The 15,467-nt window shown below is 50.4% G+C and overlaps 4 non-coding genes across 4 annotated transcripts; all 4 read right to left on the bottom strand.

The window, feature by feature from the left end:
* Positions 1-2,343: 2,343 nt before the first annotated feature.
* On the bottom strand, positions 2,344-2,415 carry trnam-cau (transfer RNA methionine (anticodon CAU)). Its single transcript has one exon. It is a non-coding gene; the product is annotated as a tRNA-Met (tRNA).
* A 3,213-nt stretch (positions 2,416-5,628) lies between these two features.
* On the bottom strand, positions 5,629-5,700 carry trnam-cau (transfer RNA methionine (anticodon CAU)). The gene has a single exon. It is a non-coding gene; the product is annotated as a tRNA-Met (tRNA).
* A 3,212-nt stretch (positions 5,701-8,912) lies between these two features.
* trnam-cau (transfer RNA methionine (anticodon CAU)) lies at positions 8,913-8,984 on the bottom strand. The gene has a single exon. It is a non-coding gene; the product is annotated as a tRNA-Met (tRNA).
* A 3,201-nt stretch (positions 8,985-12,185) lies between these two features.
* On the bottom strand, positions 12,186-12,257 carry trnam-cau (transfer RNA methionine (anticodon CAU)). The gene has a single exon. It is a non-coding gene; the product is annotated as a tRNA-Met (tRNA).
* Positions 12,258-15,467: the final 3,210 nt, after the last annotated feature.

Raw genomic sequence — 15,467 nt, 5'->3', positions numbered from 1 at the left:
AGCCAAGCGAGCCGGCGCGCGATGAATGCCCCACACCGCTTGAGTGACCTGAGACGTGCTCACTATGAAATACATTTGAGATTGCTCTAAGAATTGCTAGCGGCAAAGAGTTTCTCGAACAGCTGCTTCTCATTCAGTCTCCCTGCTGCTGTTTGTCACGTCCCCAGAACCGGGCTCTCTCCACTGGCAGATAATTCAACCATTTTGTTTGAAACTCTTCTATGACACCCGAGCGGCCAGTGACAGCATTTCCCTCTCTCCCATGGGATACAGAGAACAGGAGAAGACACGCAGATCTCCACGAGTGTATCAACTCGACTGTGCACATTGGGCAGTATATCACTGTGAAATATTTATGTCCAAGCTTTTTTTCCGGAAGCAGATGAGAAGGCGAGGTGCAGAACAGAGCGCAGTTATACGGGAAGCTGCTAAAGACGACATTGAGTGAATAGGAGAGATGGGTTATGGTCCCAACACGCACCCGTTGTGCCAGGGGTTACACTTCGGGTCCACTCTTCCTTCACTCGCAACACCCCACACCCACCTCCCATAGTGCCAAGTCGCTTTCGCCTGCAACCGCCGAATGTGTAACACCTGCCCATTTACCTGCTCCCTCCTGAATATCCAAGGGCTCAAACATACCTGCCAGGTGAAGCAGCACTTTTGCCACAACCTAGTCCACTGCATTCGCTACTCACAGTGTCGTTTCCCCAATGTAGCATGAAGCATAAACTGGGTGACTGCTTCGCTGAACATCCCGGTTCTGCCCGCAGGAAAAAGGCCCTGACCTGGCGGTTGTCTGCCACTTTAACACATCACCCTGTTCCCTGACCAACATCTCTGTCTCAGGCTTGCAGCAGTGTTCTAGCTCCAGATGAAAGAACAACACTCATTTTCCACTTGGAGACCTGACAGCCCTCCGGTCTTCAATATCGAGTTCCATAACTTTAGGGCCTGAACTCCCCCATGTCCTTGACCCCTACCACACAAACGACTCCTTGTTATCACCTCGTCTGCTATGACACACTACGTATTGTTAGCCACTAACAGTCTCCATGAGCAGCTATTCGCCCTCTCACGCGGATCGTTATTCACTCCTACGTCCTTCCTATTGTTCTCTCTCTCTGAGCTGGCGGCAAACACAGCAATGTACATTGGAGACTCTGAGCCAGCTGAAAGTTGCTCAGTGTGAAGTACATTCCACATTGCTCCAAGAATTGCAAGCAGCAAAGCGTTTCCAGAACTTCTGCTTGTCATTTTGTCCCCGGGGCGATGATGTTTGTCTCATCCCCAGGAACTGGACTATCTCCACTCCTCGATAATTAAACCAATTTATTTCTACTTGCACGTTGTTCTGGGGGTTGGGGGGGGGGTGGGGTGCGGGGGTGTAGGGTGGGGGCGGGTAGAGTCTCTCTCTCTCTCTCTCTCTCTCTCACTCTCTGAAACCGTTGGGGTGAGAGGTGTCAGTTGCATTAATGCGGGGAAGATGAACAACTTTGATTGTGAACTTTCTCCAAAGGTCTGTTATCGGAGCGATAGAAAGATGCTGTGCTGGCAGGACAGAGAGAAATGGACACCGAGGACTCTTCGCCAGGTAAATTCACATTGTTGTGCAGCCTTCTTGGTGTTCAGAAATCGTCTTCACGCAGCAATCTTACGGAAAGTCTATTGCAAAGTGGGCATCGCTTTCTTTGTTGCTACCGCGCAGCAGTTAACATCTGAGCCCAAGTGTCCCAGATGAAGAGACTCCGAGTGAAACCTTCACTCACTGAGAGTCCTCCCCACGGCCCTGAGCTGAGGGACTGCAGGCAGTCCAACACGGAAGGGACGGTTAAAAATGAACCAGTTTTGCTCCCTCAGCCTCTCTGTCCCAGAGACAGGCAGTGGGACGCCATAAACACGTAGCACCATTCTCGCGTAGACACAAGCCGTTCAACCCATCGAATCCACGCCGATTGCCTGTCTCTCTCTCTCTCTCTCTCTCTCTCTGAGGTTATTCACAATCGGTGGGATCCGTCCTAATCGTGGGGAACTGTGTCTGAGTCGTGATGAGGTTTTTGACATGCTTGTCATTCACGTCTGAACCAGGGTAGCGAATTACTGCAGGGAATGGACGAAACCGCAAGACATTTGTTTCAACTTGACCAGCTGATTGGCATCGCAGAGAACTGGTTTTGCGATCCAGTTCAGAATAAAAACCGCCGAACAACAGAATGCCACTGAGACCTCGAAAACCACGCACCTTGCATGGAGTGGATTTGGCGAGTACATGCCATTCGGGTATGCAGCTGGCAGAAGAGAGCACCGATCCAAAGGAAATCAGCTCGAGGTGACATTGAATAATAGCAGAGGATGGTTTCGATCCATCGACCTCTGGGTTATGGGCCCAGCACGCTCCCGCTGCGCCACTCTGCTGCCACGCTCTGAGCCCTGTCCACAGAGCGATTCAGCTTTTAATCTGGCACGCGGCTCGCACGTTCGAGACTGATGTCAAAGACCTCCGCTGCTGTCGTGTGATATGCTGTTTCGCAGACGTACGGAGGCTGTGTAAATAGAAACGTTTTTTACTAAATTCCCACATTCTGTTGGTCGAACTGTGATGTGATTTCACACTGAATCACAACATGTGTCGCAGCGCAGACGGAGGCCATGCGGCCCACCTTCGCTCTGCTGGTTCTATACTTAAGTCAACGTGTGTCTATTCGTTTCATTCTCAGCGTAAATCTGCACATCTGAACGTGACCACCGAATTCCCTTTTGTGTTCATTGAATCTTCCTCTTTGTCAATGTCCGACAGGGACTTACTGACACTAACCACTCCCTGTACGAAAACGTTCTTCCTCCTGTCACTTTTACTTGTTTTCCTGGTGACCTTAAAATTCTGCCGAATCGTTGTGGACCTTTCAGGTGTGGGAACATTTTCACAACATTATTTCCTGTTTCTAGGTCCCTCATGACTTGGAAAACTTCGGTTCTCCGAGGAGAGCTGTCCCAATTTTCCAATCTACCTTCATTGCTGACATTCCCCAAACACCGCACAGCTCACGTCAACCTGTTCGACACTACATCCAACCATTTCACTTCCCTGTTTTCTGCCTTGTCCGTACTCCAGACAGCCCAACCTCGTTTCACCAAGGTGCTTTTTGAGAAAATTAATCAGGCAGTTTTGCACAAGTCAAGTTTTAGAAAAACGTCGGGCTCGTCCGGGATTTGAACCCGGACCTCTCGCAACTCATCACAGTACGGCACCCAAAGCGAGATCATACGCCTAGACCAACGAGCCAGCGAGCCGGCGCGCGATGAATGCCCCACACCGCTTGAGTGACCTGAGACGTGCTCACTATGAAATACATTTGAGATTGCTCTAAGAATTGCTAGCGGCAAAGAGTTTCTCGAACAGCTGCTTCTCATTCAGTCTCCCTGCTGCTGTTTGTCACGTCCCCAGGAACCGGGCTCTCTCCACTGGCAGATAATTCAACCATTTTGTTTTGAAACTCTTCTATGACACCCGAGCGGCCAGTGACAAGCATTACCCTCCTCACCATGGGATACAGAGAACAGGAGAAGACCACGCAGATCTCCACGAGTGTATCAACTCGACTGTGCACATTGGGCCAGTATATCACTGTGAAATATTTATGTCCAAGCTTTTTTCCGGAAGCAGATGAGAAGGCGAGGTGCAGAACAGAGCGCAGTTATACGGGGAAGCTGCTAAAGACGACATTGAGTGAATAGGAGAGAGTGGGTTATGGTCCCAACACGCACCGTTGTGCCAGGGGTTACACTTCGGGTCCACTCTTCCTTCACTCGCAACACCCCACACCCACCTCCCATAGTGCCAAGTCGCTTTCGCCTGAAACCGCCGAATGTGTAACACCTGCCCATTTACCTGCTCCCTCCTGAATATCCAAGGGCTCAAACATACCTGCCAGGTGAAGCAGCACTTTTGCCACAACCTAGTCCACTGCATTCGCTACTCACAGTGTCGTTTCCCCAATGTAGCATGAAGCATAAACTGGGTGACTGCTTCGCTGAACATCCCGGTTCTGCCCGCAGGAAAAAGGCCCTGACCTGGCGGTTGTCTGCCACTTTAACACATCACCCTGTTCCCTGACCAACATCTCTGTCTCAGGCTTGCAGCAGTGTTCTAGCTCCAGATGAAAGAACAACGACTCATTTTCCACTTGGAGACCTGACAGCCCTCCGGTCTTCAATATCGAGTTCCATAACTTTAGGGCCTGAACTCCCCCATGTCCTTGACCCCTACCACACAAACGACTCCTTGTTATCACCTCGTCTGCTATGACACACTACGTATTGTTAGCCACTAACAGTCTCCATGAGCAGCTATTCGCCCTCTCACGCGGATCGTTATTCACTCCTACGTCCTTCCTATTGTTCTCTCTCTCTGAGCTGGCGGCAAACACAGCAATGTACATTGGAGACTCTGAGCCAGCTGAAAGTTGCTCAGTGTGAAGTACATTCCACATTGCTCCAAGAATTGCAAGCAGCAAAGCGTTTCCAGAACTTCTGCTTGTCATTTTGTCCCCGGGGCGATGATGTTTGTCTCATCCCCAGGAACTGGACTATCTCCACTCCTCGATAATTAAACCAATTTATTTCTACTTGCACGTTGTTCTGGGGGTGGGGGGGGGGGGTGGTGCGGGGTGTAGGGTGGGGGCGGGTAGAGTCTCTCTCTCTCTCTCTCTCTCTCTCACTCTCTGAAACCGTTGGGGTGAGAGGTGTCAGTTGCATTAATGCGGGGAACATGAACAACTTTGATTGTGAACTTTCTCCAAAGGTCTGTTATCGGAGCGATGGAAAGATGCTGTGCTGGAAGGACAGAGAGAAATGGACACCGAGGACTCTTCGCCCAGGTAAATTCACATTGTTGTGCAGCCTTCTTGGTGTTCAGAAATCGTCTTCACGCAGCAATCTTACGGAAAGTCTATTGCAAAGTGGGCATCGCTTTCTTTGTTGCTACCGCGCAGCAGTTAACATCTGAGCCCCAAGTGTCCCAGATGAAGAGACTCCGAGTGAAACCTTCACTCACTGAGAGTCCTCCCCACGGCCCTGAGCTGAGGGACTGCAGGCAGTCCAACACGGAAGGGACGGTTAAAAATGAACCAGTTTTGCTCCCTCAGCCTCTCTGTCCCAGAGACAGGCAGTGGGACGCCATAAACACGTAGCACCATTCTCGCGTAGACACAAGCCGTTCAACCCATCGAATCCACGCCGATTGCCTGTCTCTCTCTCTCTCTCTCTCTCTCTCTGAGGTTATTCACAATCGGTGGGATCCGTCCTAATCGTGGGGGAACTGTGTCTGAGTCGTGATGAGGTTTTTGACATGCTTGTCATTCACGTCTGAACCAGGGTAGCGAATTACTGCAGGGAATGGACGAAACCGCAAGACATTTGTTTCAACTTGACCAGCTGATTGGCATCGCAGAGAACTGGTTTTGCGATCCAGTTCAGAATAAAAACCGCCGAACAACAGAATGCCACTGAGACCTCTAAAACCACGCGCCTTGCATGGAGTGGATTTGGCGAGTACATGCCATTCGGGTATGCAGCTGGCAGAAGAGAGCACCGATCCAAAGGAAATCAGCTCGAGGTGACATTGAATAATAGCAGAGGATGGTTTCGATCCATCGACCTCTGGGTTATGGGCCCAGCACGCTCCCGCTGCGCCACTCTGCTGCCACGCTCTGAGCCCTGTCCACAGAGCGATTCAGCTTTTAATCTGGCACGCGGCTCGCACGTTCGAGACTGATGTCAAAGACCTCCGCTGCTGTCGTGTGATATGCTGTTTCGCAGACGTACGGAGGCTGTGTAAATAGAAACGTTTTTACTAAATTCCCACATTCTGTTGGTCGAACTGTGATGTGATTTCACACTGAATCACAACATGTGTCGCAGCGCAGACGGAGGCCATGCGGCCCCACCTTCGCTCTGCTGGTTCTATACTTAAGTCAACGTGTGTCTATTCGTTTCATTCTCAGCGTAAATCTGCACATCTGAACGTGACCACCGAATTCCCTTTTGTGTTCATTGAATCTTCCTCTTTGTCAATGTCCGACAGGGACTTACTGACACTAACCACTCCCTGTACGAAAACGTTCTTCCTCCTGTCACTTTTACTTGTTTTCCTGGTGACCTTAAAATTCTGCCGAATCGTTGTGGACCTTTCAGGTGTGGGAACATTTTCACAACATTATTTCCTGTTTCTAGGTCCCTCATGACTTGGAAAACTTCGGTTCTCCGAGGAGAGCTGTCCCAATTTTCCAATCTACCTTCATTGCTGACATTCCCCAAACACCGCACAGCTCACGTCAACCTGTTCGACACTACATCCAACCATTTCACTTCCCTGTTTTCTGCCTTGTCCGTACTCCAGACAGCCCAACCTCGTTTCACCAAGGTGCTTTTTGAGAAAATTAATCAGGCAGTTTTGCACAAGTCAAGTTTTAGAAAAACGTCGGGCTCGTCCGGGATTTGAACCGGGACCTCTCGCAACTCATCACAGTACGGCACCCAAAGCGAGAATCATACGCCTAGACCAACGAGCCAGCGAGCCGGCGCGCGATGATGCCCCACACCGCTTGAGTGACCTGAGACGTGCTCACTATGAAATACATTTGAGATTGCTCTAAGAATTGCTAGCGGCAAAGAGTTTCTCGAACAGCTGCTTCTCATTCAGTCTCCCTGCTGCTGTTTGTCACGTCCCCAGGAACCGGGCTCTCTCCACTGGCAGATAATTCAACCATTTTGTTTTGAAACTCTTCTATGACACCCGAGCGGCCAGTGACAAGCATTACCCTCCTCACCATGGGATACAGAGAACAGGAGAAGACCACGCAGATCTCCACGAGTGTATCAACTCGACTGTGCACATTGGGCCAGTATATCACTGTGAAATATTTATGTCCAAGCTTTTTTCCGGAAGCAGATGAGAAGGCGAGGTGCAGAACAGAGCGCAGTTATACGGGGAAGCTGCTAAAGACGACATTGAGTGAATAGGAGAGATGGGTTATGGTCCCAACACGCACCCGTTGTGCCAGGGGTTACACTTCGGGTCCACTCTTCCTTCACTCGCAACACCCCACACCCACCTCCCATAGTGCCAAGTCGCTTTCGCCTGCAACCGCCGAATGTGTAACACCTGCCCATTTACCTGCTCCCTCCTGAATATCCAAGGGCTCAAACATACCTGCCAGGTGAAGCAGCACTTTTGCCACAACCTAGTCCACTGCATTCGCTACTCACAGTGTCGTTTCCCCAATGTAGCATGAAGCATAAACTGGGTGACTGCTTCGCTGAACATCCCGGTTCTGCCCGCAGGAAAAAGGCCCTGACCTGGCGGTTGTCTGCCACTTTAACACATCACCCTGTTCCCTGACCAACATCTCTGTCTCAGGCTTGCAGCAGTGTTCTAGCTCCAGATGAAAGAACAACGACTCATTTTCCACTTGGAGACCTGACAGCCCTCCGGTCTTCAATATCGAGTTCCATAACTTTAGGGCCTGAACTCCCCCATGTCCTTGACCCCTACCACACAAACGACTCCTTGTTATCACCTCGTCTGCTATGACACACTACGTATTGTTAGCCACTAACAGTCTCCATGAGCAGCTATTCGCCCTCTCACGCGGATCGTTATTCACTCCTACGTCCTTCCTATTGTTCTCTCTCTCTGAGCTGGCGGCAAAACACAGCAATGTACATTGGAGACTCTGAGCCAGCTGAAAGTTGCTCAGTGTGAAGTACATTCCACATTGCTCCAAGAATTGCAAGCAGCAAAGCGTTTCCAGAACTTCTGCTTGTCATTTTGTCCCCGGGGCGATGATGTTTGTCTCATCCCCAGGAACTGGACTATCTCCACTCCTCGATAATTAAACCAATTTATTTCTACTTGCACGTTGTTCTGGGGGTGGGGGGGGGGGGGGGTGCGGGGTGTAGGGTGGGGGCGGGTAGAGTCTCTCTCTCTCTCTCTCTCTCTCTCACTCTCTGAAACCGTTGGGGTGAGAGGTGTCAGTTGCATTAATGCGGGGAAGATGAACAACTTTGATTGTGAACTTTCTCCAAAGGTCTGTTATCGGAGCGATAGAAAGATGCTGTGCTGGCAGGACAGAGAGAAATGGACACCGAGGACTCTTCGCCAGGTAAATTCACATTGTTGTGCAGCCTTCTTGGTGTTCAGAAATCGTCTTCACGCAGCAATCTTACGGAAAGTCTATTGCAAAGTGGGCATCGCTTTCTTTGTTGCTACCGCGCAGCAGTTAACATCTGAGCCCCAAGTGTCCCAGATGAAGAGACTCCGAGTGAAACCTTCACTCACTGAGAGTCCTCCCCACGGCCCTGAGCTGAGGGACTGCAGGCAGTCCAACACGGAAGGGACGGTTAAAAATGAACCAGTTTTGCTCCCTCAGCCTCTCTGTCCCAGAGACAGGCAGTGGGACGCCATAAACACGTAGCACCATTCTCGCGTAGACACAAGCCGTTCAACCCATCGAATCCACGCCGATTGCCTGTCTCTCTCTCTCTCTCTCTCTCTCTCTGAGGTTATTCACAATCGGTGGGATCCGTCCTAATCGTGGGGGAACTGTGTCTGAGTCGTGATGAGGTTTTTGACATGCTTGTCATTCACGTCTGAACCAGGGTAGCGAATTACTGCAGGGAATGGACGAAACCGCAAGACATTTGTTTCAACTTGACCAGCTGATTGGCATCGCAGAGAACTGGTTTTGCGATCCAGTTCAGAATAAAACCGCCGAACAACAGAATGCCACTGAGACCTCGAAAACCACGCACCTTGCATGGAGTGGATTTGGCGAGTACATGCCATTCGGGTATGCAGCTGGCAGAAGAGAGCACCGATCCAAAGGAAATCAGCTCGAGGTGACATTGAATAATAGCAGAGGATGGTTTCGATCCATCGACCTCTGGGTTATGGGCCCAGCACGCTCCCGCTGCGCCACTCTGCTGCCACGCTCTGAGGCCCTGTCCACAGAGCGATTCAGCTTTTAATCTGGCACGCGGCTCGCACGTTCGAGACTGATGTCAAAGACCTCCGCTGCTGTCGTGTGATATGCTGTTTCGCAGACGTACGGAGGCTGTGTAAATAGAAACGTTTTTACTAAATTCCCACATTCTGTTGGTCGAACTGTGATGTGATTTCACACTGAATCACAACATGTGTCGCAGCGCAGACGGAGGCCATGCGGCCCACCTTCGCTCTGCTGGTTCTATACTTCAGTCAACGTGTGTCTATTCGTTTCATTCTCAGCGTAAATCTGCACATCTGAACGTGACCACCGAATTCCCTTTTGTGTTCATTGAATCTTCCTCTTTGTCAATGTCCGACAGGGACTTACTGACACTAACCACTCCCTGTACGAAAACGTTCTTCCTCCTGTCACTTTTACTTGTTTTCCTGGTGACCTTAAAATTCTGCCGAATCGTTGTGGACCTTTCAGGTGTGGGAACATTTTCACAACATTATTTCCTGTTTCTAGGTCCCTCATGACTTGGAAAACTTCGGTTCTCCGAGGAGAGCTGTCCCAATTTTCCAATCTACCTTCATTGCTGACATTCCCCAAACACCGCACAGCTCACGTCAACCTGTTCGACACTACATCCAACCATTTCACTTCCCTGTTTTCTGCCTTGTCCGTACTCCAGACAGCCCAACCTCGTTTCACCAAGGTGCTTTTTGAGAAAATTAATCAGGCAGTTTTGCACAAGTCAAGTTTTAGAAAACCTCGGGCTCGTCCGGGATTTGAACCGGGACCTCTCGCAACTCATCACAGTACGGCACCCAAAGCGAGAATCATACGCCTAGACCAACGAGCCAGAGAGCCGGCGCGCGATGAATGCCCCACACCGCTTGAGTGACCTGAGACGTGCTCACTATGAAATACATTTGAGATTGCTCTAAGAATTGCTAGCGGCAAAGAGTTTCTCGAACAGCTGCTTCTCATTCAGTCTCCCTGCTGCTGTTTGTCACGTCCCCAGGAACCGGGCTCTCTCCACTGGCAGATAATTCAACCATTTTGTTTTGAAACTTTTCTATGACACCCGAGCGGCCAGTGACAAGCATTACCCTCCTCACCATGGGATACAGAGAACAGGAGAAGACCACGCAGATCTCCACGAGTGTATCAACTCGACTGTGCACATTGGGCCAGTATATCACTGTGAAATATTTATGTCCAAGCTTTTTTCGGAAGCAGATGAGAAGGCGAGGTGCAGAACAGAGCGCAGTTATACGGGGAAGCTGCTAAAGACGACATTGAGTGAATAGGAGAGAGTGGGTTATGGTCCCAACACGCACCCGTTGTGCCAGGGGTTACACTTCGGGTCCACTCTTCCTTCACTCGCAACACCCCACACCCACCTCCCATAGTGCCAAGTCGCTTTCGCCTGCAACCGCCGAATGTGTAACACCTGCCCATTTACCGGCTCCCTCCTGAATATCCAAGGGCTCAAACATACCTGCCAGGTGAAGCAGCACTTTTGCCACAACCTAGTCCACTGCATTCGCTACTCACAGTGTCGTTTCCCCAATGTAGCATGAAGCATAACTGGGTGACTGCTTCGCTGAACATCCCGGTTCTGCCCGCAGGAAAAAGGCCCTGACCTGGCGGTTGTCTGCCACTTTAACACATCACCCTGTTCCCTGACCAACATCTCTGTCTCAGGCTTGCAGCAGTGTTCTAGCTCCAGATGAAAGAACAACGACTCATTTTCCACTTGGAGACCTGACAGCCCTCCGGTCTTCAATATCGAGTTCCATAACTTTAGGGCCTGAACTCCCCCATGTCCTTGACCCCTACCACACAAACGACTCCTTGTTATCACCTCGTCTGCTATGACACACTACGTATTGTTAGCCACTAACAGTCTCCATGAGCAGCTATTCGCCCTCTCACGCGGATCGTTATTCACTCCTACGTCCTTCCTATTGTTCTCTCTCTCTGAGCTGGCGGCAAACACAGCAATGTACATTGGAGACTCTGAGCCAGCTGAAAGTTGCTCAGTGTGAAGTACATTCCACATTGCTCCAAGAATTGCAAGCAGCAAAGCGTTTCCAGAACTTCTGCTTGTCATTTTGTCCCCGGGGCGATGATGTTTGTCTCATCCCCAGGAACTGGACTATCTCCACTCCTCGATAATTAAACCAATTTATTTCTACTTGCACGTTGTTCTGGGGGTTGGGGGGGGGGGGGGTGCGGGGGTAGGGGGGGGGGGGGGTAGAGTCTCTCTCTCTCTCTCTCTCTCTCTCACTCTCTGAAACCGTTGGGGTGAGAGGTGTCAGTTGCATTAATGCGGGGAAGATGAACAACTTTGATTGTGAACTTTCTCCAAAGGTCTGTTATCGGAGCGATAGAAAGATGCTGTGCTGGCAGGACAGAGAGAAATGGACACCGAGGACTCTTCGCCCAGGTAAATTCACATTGTTGTGCAGCCTTCTTGGTGTTCAGAATCGTCTTCACGCAGCAATCTTACGGAAAGTCTATTGCAAAGTGGGCATCGCTTTCTTTGTTGCTACCGCGCAGCAGTTAACATCTGAGCCCCAAGTGTCCCAGATGAAGAGACTCCGAGTGAAACCTTCACTCACTGAGAGTCCTCCCCACGGCCCTGAGCTGAGGGACTGCAGGCAGTCCAACACGGAAGGGACGGTTAAAAATGAACCAGTTTTGCTCCCTCAGCCTCTCTGTCCCAGAGACAGGCAGTGGGACGCCATAAACACGTAGCACCATTCTCGCGTAGACACAAGCCGTTCAACCCATCGAATCCACGCCGATTGCCTGTCTCTCTCTCTCTCTCTGAGGTTATTCACAATCGGTGGGATCCGTCCTAATCGTGGGGGAACTGTGTCTGAGTCGTGATGAGGTTTTTGACATGCTTGTCATTCACGTCTGAACCAGGGTAGCGAATTACTGCAGGGAATGGACGAAACCGCAAGACATTTGTTTCAACTTGACCAGCTGATTGGCATCGCAGAGAACTGGTTTTGCGATCCAGTTCAGAATAAAAACCGCCGAACAACAGAATGCCACTGAGACCTCGAAAACCACGCACCTTGCATGGAGTGGATTTGGCGAGTACATGCCATTCGGGTATGCAGCTGGCAGAAGAGAGCACCGATCCAAAGGAAATCAGCTCGAGGTGACATTGAATAATAGCAGAGGATGGTTTCGATCCATCGACCTCTGGGTTATGGGCCCAGCACGCTCCCGCTGCGCCACTCTGCTGCCACGCTCTGAGGCCCTGTCCACAGAGCGATTCAGCTTTTAATCTGGCACGCGGCTCGCACGTTCGAGACTGATGTCAAAGACCTCCGCTGCTGTCGTGTGATATGCTGTTTCGCAGACGTACGGAGGCTGTGTAAATAGAAACGTTTTTACTAAATTCCCACATTCTGTTGGTCGAACTGTGATGTGATTTCACACTGAATCACAACATGTGTCGCAGCGCAGACGGAGGCCATGCGGCCCACCTTCGCTCTGCTGGTTCTATACTTAAGTCAACGTGTGTCTATTCGTTTCATTCTCAGCGTAAATCTGCACATCTGAACGTGACCACCGAATTCCCTTTTGTGTTCATTGAATCTTCCTCTTTGTCAATGTCCGACAGGGACTTACTGACACTAACCACTCCCTGTACGAAAACGTTCTTCCTCCTGTCACTTTTACTTGTTTTCCTGGTGACCTTAAAATTCTGCCGAATCGTTGTGGACCTTTCAGGTGTGGGAACATTTTCACAACATTATTTCCTGTTTCTAGGTCCCTCATGACTTGGAAAACTTCGGTTCTCCGAGGAGAGCTGTCCCAATTTTCCAATCTACCTTCATTGCTGACATTCCCCAAACACCGCACAGCTCACGTCAACCTGTTCGACACGACATCCAACCATTTCACTTCCCTGTTTTCTGCCTTGTCCGTACTCCAGACAGCCCAACCTCGTTTCACCAAGGTGCTTTTTGAGAAAATTAATCAGGCAGTTTTGCACAAGTCAAGTTTTAGAAAAACGTCGGGCTCGTCCGGGATTTGAACCCGGGACCTCTCGCAACTCATCACAGTACGGCACCCAAAGCGAGAATCATACGCCTAGACCAACGAGCCAGAGAGCCGGCGCGCGATGAATGCCCCACACCGCTTGAGTGACCTGAGACGTGCTCACTATGAAATACATTTGAGATTGCTCTAAGAATTGCTAGCGGCAAAGAGTTTCTCGAACAGCTGCTTCTCATTCAGTCTCCCTGCTGCTGTTTGTCACGTCCCCAGGAACCGGGCTCTCTCCACTGGCAGACAATTCAACCATTTTGTTTTGAAACTTTCTATGACACCCGAGCGGCCAGTGACAAGCATTACCCTCCTCACCATGGGATACAGAGAACAGGAGAAGACCACGCAGATCTCCACGAGTGTATCAACTCGACTGTGCACATTGGGCCAGTATATCACTGTGAAATATTTATGTCCAAGCTTTTTTCCGGAAGCAGATGAGAAGGCGAGGTGCAGAACAGAGCGCAGTTATACGGGGAAGCTGCTAAAGACGACATTGAGTGAATAGGAGAGAGTGGGTTATGGTCCCAACACGCACCCGTTGTGCCAGGGGTTACACTTCGGGTCCACTCTTCCTTCACTCGCAACACCCCACACCCACCTCCCATAGTGCCAAGTCGCTTTCGCCTGCAACCGCCGAATGTGTAACACCTGCCCATTTACCTGCTCCCTCCTGAATATCCAAGGGCTCAAACATACCTGCCAGGTGAAGCAGCACTTTTGCCACAACCTAGTCCACTGCATTCGCTACTCACAGTGTCGTTTCCCCAATGTAGCATGAAGCATAAACTGGGTGACTGCTTCGCAGAACATCCCGGTTCTGCCCGCAGGAAAAAGGCCCTGACCTGGCGGTTGTCTGCCACTTTAACACATCACCCTGTTCCCTGACCAACATCTCTGTCTCAGGCTTGCAGCAGTGTTCTAGCTCCAGATGAAAGAACAACGACTCATTTTCCACTTGGAGACCTGACAGCCCTCCGGTCTTCAATATCGAGTTCCATAACTTTAGGGCCTGAACTCCCCCATGTCCTTGACCCCTACCACACAAACGACTCCTTGTTATCACCTCGTCTGCTATGACACACTACGTATTGTTAGCCACTAACAGTCTCCATGAGCAGCTATTCGCCCTCTCACGCGGATCGTTATTCACTCCTACGTCCTTCCTATTGTTCTCTCTCTCTGAGCTGGCGGCAAACACAGCAATGTACATTGGAGACTCTGAGCCAGCTGAAAGTTGCTCAGTGTGAAGTACATTCCACATTGCTCCAAGAATTGCAAGCAGCAAAGCGTTTCCAGAACTTCTGCTTGTCATTTTGTCCCCGGGGCGATGATGTTTGTCTCATCCCCAGGAACTGGACTATCTCCACTCCTCGATAATTAAACCAATTTATTTCTACTTGCACGTTGTTCTGGGGGTTGGGGGGGGGGGGGGTGCGGGGTGTAGGGTGGGGGCGGGTAGAGTCTCTCTCTCTCTCTCTCTCTCTCTCACTCTCTGAAACCGTTGGGGTGAGAGGTGTCAGTTGCATTAATGCGGGGAAGATGAACAACTTTGATTGTGAACTTTCTCCAAAGGTCTGTTATCGGAGCGATAGAAAGATGCTGTGCTGGCAGGACAGAGAGAAATGGACACCGAGGACTCTTCGCCCAGGTAAATTCACATTGTTGTGCAGCCTTCTTGGTGTTCAGAAATCGTCTTCACGCAGCAATCTTACGGAAAGTCTATTGCAAAGTGGGCATCGCTTTCTTTGTTGCTACCGCGCAGCAGTTAACATCTGAGCCCCAAGTGTCCCAGATGAAGAGACTCCGAGTGAAACCTTCACTCACTGAGAGTCCTCCCCACGGCCCTGAGCTGAGGGACTGCAGGCAGTCCAACACGGAAGGGACGGTTAAAAATGAACCAGTTTTGCTCCCTCAGCCTCTCTGTCCCAGAGACAGGCAGTGGGACGCCATAAACACGTAGCACCATTCTCGCGTAGACACAAGCCGTTCAACCCATCGAATCCACGCCGATTGCCTGTCTCTCTCTCTCTCTCTCTCTCTGAGGTTATTCACAATCGGTGGGATCCGTCCTAATCGTGGGGGAACTGTGTCTGAGTCGTGATGAGGTTTTTGACATGCTTGTCATTCACGTCTGAACCAGGGTAGCGAATTACTGCAGGGAATGGACGAAACCGCAAGACATTTGTTTCAACTTGACCAGCTGATTGGCATCGCAGAGAACTGGTTTTGCGATCCAGTTCAGAATAAAAACCGCCGAACAACAGAATGCCACTGAGACCTCTAAAACCACGCGCCTTGCATGGAGTGGATTTGGCGAGTACATGCCATTCGGGTATGCAGCTGGCAGAAGAGAGCACCGACCAAAGGAAATCAGCTCGAGGTGACATTGAATAA

The sequence above is a fragment of the Hemiscyllium ocellatum genome, unplaced genomic scaffold (assembly GCF_020745735.1).
Source record: "Hemiscyllium ocellatum isolate sHemOce1 unplaced genomic scaffold, sHemOce1.pat.X.cur. scaffold_1503_pat_ctg1, whole genome shotgun sequence".
Lineage (NCBI taxonomy): Eukaryota > Metazoa > Chordata > Chondrichthyes > Orectolobiformes > Hemiscylliidae > Hemiscyllium > Hemiscyllium ocellatum.
This window is presented reverse-complemented; position numbering and strand designations above follow the sequence as displayed.